Genomic DNA, 6,000 nt, shown 5'->3' on the forward strand with positions numbered 1-6,000 from the left:
ATTGGCTTTATTACCACTTTGAATGGCCATAAGTTTGATTGAAAATTTTGCAAATATATCAAGGCTTGATGACAGTGCATTAATATGATGTTGTGGTGACATAAGGTCAACGGCCATTAGGTCAATTGGCCTTATTACCACTTTGAATGGCCATAAGTTTGATTGAAACTTTGCACACGTATCAAGGGTCGATGAAAATGCATTAATGTGATGGTGTGTTGACATAAGGTCAACGGCCATAAGGTCAATTGGCCTTATTACCACTTTGAATGGCCATAAGTTTGATTGAAACTTTGCACACGCATCAAGGCTCGATGACAATGCAATAGTGTGATGGTGGGTGACATAAGGTTAACGGACATAGGCTCAATTGAACTTATGACCACCCCAAATGGCCATAGATTTGAAACCTTGCACACAATGCGAAAAACGCATTCCTTTATTCATGATAGAAGTGGATGCATGGCACATCTACGAAAAAGCATACTGGAGCCCTTTTTTAACACGCTTTTATTAGCTTGGCCTGTATCTATGTAACAGAATTTTTGAGCTTAATTTTCACCGGCTTCTAGAAGTCTGATTAATTTGAAACTTTGCACACGTATCAAAGACCGATGAAAATGCATTAATGGGATGGTGTGTTGACATAAGGTCAACGGCCATAAGGTCAATTGGCCTTATTACCACTTCGAATGGCCATAAGTTTGATTGCAACTTTGCACACGTATCAAGGCTCGATAACAATGCAATAATGTGATGGTGGGATCACATAAGATTAACGGACATAAGGTCAATTGAACTTGTGACCACCCCAAATGGCCATAAATTTGAAACCTTGCACATAATGCGAAAAACGCATTCCTTTATTAATGATAGAAGTGGATGCATGGCACATCTACGAAAGAGCATACTGGAGCCCTTTTTAACACGCTTTTATTAGCTTGGCTTGTATCTATCTATGTATCTATGTATTCATGTATGTATGTAACCGAATCTGGAGTGGAGCCGAGAGCCCCGGTAATGCAGAGCTCCGAACTCCGTTGCACCTTTTGAAGCATTTTAAGATAGGTACTTTTAGCTAGTGCAGGCCACCAGACCAAGGCACCATAAAGAAGAATCGGGCGCACAATTGCTGTGTAAATACAGTAGGTCACCTTAGGAGAGAATCCAAAGGAGGTGCCAATTGCCCTCTTGCAGGTGAACAGCTCAGCTGCTGCCTTCTTGGATTGCTCCACTATATGGTCACTCCATGATAGCTTCCTATCCAGAATGACTCGCAAATAATTGACTTGATCGCTAAACGCTAAGAACGTACCCCCAATTCCTCGCGATGTAAGATTTGGTACTTTGTACCTCCTCGTGAAAGAGAACAAGCTCGGTCTTATCCGGGTTGAATTCCAAACCTGTGGTTGGTTGTACACCTGGAGCAGCTCCAGGATGTCAGGTGGATCCGTTGGCGTCACTGGAACCAAGGCTCTAGCCCTTTGTCGTGAGGGGATATCACGCGCCTCCACTACCTTGAGGCGCGCGCCCGTATATACCACCCCTATCAGCGTGACGGCGGCCCTATAGAGGTTGGCCGACCTGGCGTCGTCACAGGCAATTAGCTTGATATTGCCCTGGAACCACGCTGCATCGGTGTAAGATGGCGGTGGACCAGGGTTGTCTTTTTAACCTTAACGGCCACCGTAGCGAGCGTGGCCTCGATCCATTTCCAATGTTGTTTCAGAATCCTGCCATCTTCGCTGCTTTCTTCTATAATCCCAATGATCTGCCGACCCTTGGCAATTTCGGCGAATGACAGCGTCCATCCTCCCTGCGTCTTGGCCCTTTTCGGTGCCGTGGAGTTGGATTCATCCATGGACCGCTGGCGTTTCGAGGTTTCATCACTCTCGACTAAAACTTTTAAAAATACTTGAACTAAGAAATTAAAAATAAATAATAGTTTAAAAAAACTAAAAAAACACGCTTTTATAGCAAACCGAACTAAAAAATAGAAAATAATTTTCAATTAAAAAGTGTTTATATAACAGTAGTAGAAGGTCAAACAATCGTTTATAGTTAATCACCTCAAAATAAAATTATAATAAAATTTAAGTTATTAACAGAATAATTTAATTCACAGTAAAAAGCGTGGGGTGCTTGATTTTGAATGTTACAATCATTCTATTGGCAACTATCTGAGAGGAAAAATATGAAATGTAGTCAAATGCACCCCACGCTTTTTACTCTGAATTAAATTATTCTGTTAATAACTTAAATTTTATTATAATTTTATTTTGAGGTGATTAACTATAAACAATTGTTTTGCCTTCTACTACTGTTATATAAATTCTATTTAATTGAATATTATTTTCTATTATTTAGTTCGGTTTGCTATAAAAGCGTGTTTTTTTAGTTTTTTAAACTATTATTTATTTAAACTATTATTTATTTAGAGATCTGGTTAAAGGAAACACAGTAGTTCTGAGGAGAATATTTGCATTGCTGAAATAAAATAAACATCCAAAATTAAGTTATTGATTCAACACAATTTTTAAATAATAGTTTTTTGAATTTTGCCAGTTAATTGCTGAGAAAAAAAAGAAAAATCAAAGTTTTTAAACAAAATTCAACATTATTTTGTAAGATTTCCTCCTCATTGGGGTAGGCATCTTGTCGTTAGTGTGAGGGCTTAGCCGAATTCCATAGCGCCCGACTTTGAGGCGAAGCTGTTAAGGACTGGCATCTATGCCGTTTCGCCTCGATAGGAGGCCGCCGGGATGTCGGTGACCAAGAACTGCCAACCCCCTAATCCAGGGTGTTATGCGGATCTTGACTATTGGACGATTTGCAGCCAGGGGATAAATTCGGCTGTATTCGAACGGAGCCTTCCCGATACCGGGCCACCTCGGGAAGTATTGATGGTCTTACCACAGTAAGAGGCGCTGCTGTGGCGGACGGTTCTTTCCCCGTATATAATGCTGGACCGCCGAACCCGCCTTGGCTCGTAGGTGGTCGTACGACCAAGATGAACGACTCATTACCTAATAGTAGCAAGGACCTTGATGAGAGGAGGACTGAGTCCCGAGCCAAGGACGGCAAAAACGCATTAAGCGATGATTCAGACTCGGGGTGCGAGAGTAGTGCTGATTCAATGAAATCCGTGTTGGGAAAGCATACAAATGAAAACGATAAAGTAAAAGAGCTCTCCCGCAGTACCGCGCAACACTAAGATTTGTCCAACGCCTGGGAGCAGTGGTCGACCCAACAGAAGTGGAGATCTAGCGCTTGGAATGGGCCATTGAGGCGGCAGAAGTAGGTGGAGGGCAGTTCAAAAGGTTTGCTGCGACAAACCCTCGGTTCTGCAAACGGTACTAAGAGGAAGAAGCGCCGAATGGCAACGTTCGGCGGAAGGCGACAAGCCTGCTTTCAAAAGGCAGAAAGGACCCAGTCCCAGAGCCGCTAGGCAGGGCTGTGGCATAGACAAGACAAGTAGGCCCAAAGCTGTAAGACAGATGGGCGAACATACCGACACAGGATTGGAAGGTACTTACTGTATCTCGGCTTACGGAGGAAGGTCAGTTCTACATCTTCCAAATAAACAAGCAGGCGGAGGATATATTGTAGACGCAGCTTGGCAAAATGTCCTTTGGTACAGGGAAAACTTACATGCGACTCAGACAAAGATGCCCCAAGGGTAAAAATCTTAACACGCTAAAAGTGGGCGACGTCGAAAAGGACCTCAAAAGCCTAAGAAAAAAAGGACAGGTGGAAGTAGCCGACGTCATCACGCAGGTGTTAGAAGAGGACCAACAGTCAAATGGTGCCGCGAGTCGCACAGAGGAACACGCGGCACAGCATTTACGAACTGAGAAAAGAAGCCTCGAGGATACCAAACGCAATTTGCAGGAAGTGGGAGTGGCTGAAGGGGCCTCGAAAACTCTAAACCAAACGGGCAAGGGGAGGATGAAGACGTCACGACGAAGGTGCTGGAGGGGAAAAAACAGCCCAATTGTGCTGCGAGTCTTACATATAAACATCCAACACAGTAAAGTGGCGTCGAGCGAACTCCTACCGTGGATTTACCCTTGATGTAAGCATGTTGATAGCCAGATATGAGCTTGCTATCAATAGTGGTCGTAATGAAATCAGTTATGATCCTCTCTAGGGCCTTTAGCACAAAGGACGAGAGACTAATCGGTCTGTAGTCCTTTGGCTCGTAATGAGAGGCTTTTCCACCTTGGGAATGAAGATGACCGTAGCGTTTCTCCACGCATGCGGAAAATAATTTGAAGCCAAACAGGCAGAATAGATATGACATAGCCATCTGGCTGTTACCTCCAAGGAGTTAATGGGTTGTGCGAGAACGATCCCGTCCGTTCCGGCAGCCTTGAAAAGTTTAAAGCTTTTAACTGCCCACTTGACCCTCTCCTCCGTTATGGGTATATTTACGGCCAGATTTGTTACAGGTACTTCTGGTGGGTAGTTCTGGTTTCCAGGAAAATGTGTGTCCAGGAGCAGCTGTAGAGTCTCCCCTTCTGAGCTGGTCCAGGTACCGTCATGCCTCCGCAAAAAGCTCATTGCTGTTTGGGATTTTGAAAAGAAGCATCGCAGCCTTCCTGTATCGTTAACGCTTACTACTCCTGTGCAGAAGCCTCTCCACGAAGTTCTCTTCGACTGTCTTAGGGCTTTTTTGTATGCCCTGAAATTGTCTTTGTATAATAGCAATTGTGACTCATTGTCTAGGCTTTTTGCCCTGTTATACCGTGTCCTGCAAGATTTGCGAAGTAATTCCAGGTCATAGGACCACCAGTGGGGCTTGCGCTTTCCGGGTAGTTTTGGCTCTGGGCAAGCCTGCTCGTGGCATTAGAGGGTGCCGTTGTAAAGGTCGCTACCAGATCCTTAAGGTCCTCCGTTGAAGGCTTTATGAGGGCAATTCCTGTAGGTCCCTAGATATCAGAAAATTGTGGGTTTCCCAGTTCGTATTGCGCGGGTTGCGTTTTATGATGGATTGTTCCACCAAAAAGTCTATCACAACTTCGATGTAGCGGTGGTCTAAGGAGTGTTCCTCTAGAAAACGTCATTTTTTACACATCCATACATACTTTCACCACAAATGGTGAGGTCTATGACCTCTCTACAATTTTTAGTAATAAAAGTTGGTTCGTTACCAATGTTGCAAACTACCAGGTTAGTTGTTAAAAGGTAATCAAAAAGTGACTCCCACGAGTGTTGATATCGGAACTTCCCCATTGGACGTGCTGCGCATTTCCGTACGCTCCTATAATTAAGTGGCTTTTGCTGAGGTCGGCCACAAGATCTTTCACTATCCTATGCGTAGGAGGTTCCTCAGTATCATACGGCATATACACAGATGCCATCGTTATGCCAGTGTTCTCAACTGCCACGCTGACCGCAGTCGTGTCGCCATTGCTATATTGAGGTAAAAGAAAGATGTTTAGCTCAGACTTTACCAGGATGCATGTTCTAATGTTACTTTCTGAAGCTCGGATGAGCTTGAACCCACTGGCTCCCAAACCGCAGATCCTGGAGTTATTCACCCAGGGTTCTTGGATGAGGACCACGTCGAAGTCGATTTTAGAAATGCGACTAATGAGAGCAGCCGAGGCTGCTTTAGACTTGTGGGATTTTATCTGAAGCATCCTCAGTGTGAGTTGATTCAGACTCCCATCCCTCCACTACTGTAACGTCGGCCTCCTCCCCGTTGTTATCCAGCAGATAGATAATCCTCCATCGTCAGATTGCCCAGAGCACCTGCACAATCTGACGAGGCGGAAACCATACTCCCTGCGCCGAAGAGCTCCGCTTCCTCTTCGGCTGTACCGGTGACCTTGGTCCTCGAGGCAGCTGAAAGGCATGTGTGCAGCGCTTCGCTACGGTATACATGTAATACGATATCGTCGATGCCGTAATACACCCTTCCATTGCACCTACGAGAGCATCCTTATTGAGGGCCAAGACGACCTGCCTCCTCGGTCCAACAGCGTCCTCGACTCG

This window comes from Eurosta solidaginis, chromosome X (genome assembly GCF_040869045.1).
Source record: "Eurosta solidaginis isolate ZX-2024a chromosome X, ASM4086904v1, whole genome shotgun sequence".
Classification (NCBI taxonomy): Eukaryota; Metazoa; Arthropoda; class Insecta; order Diptera; family Tephritidae; genus Eurosta; species Eurosta solidaginis.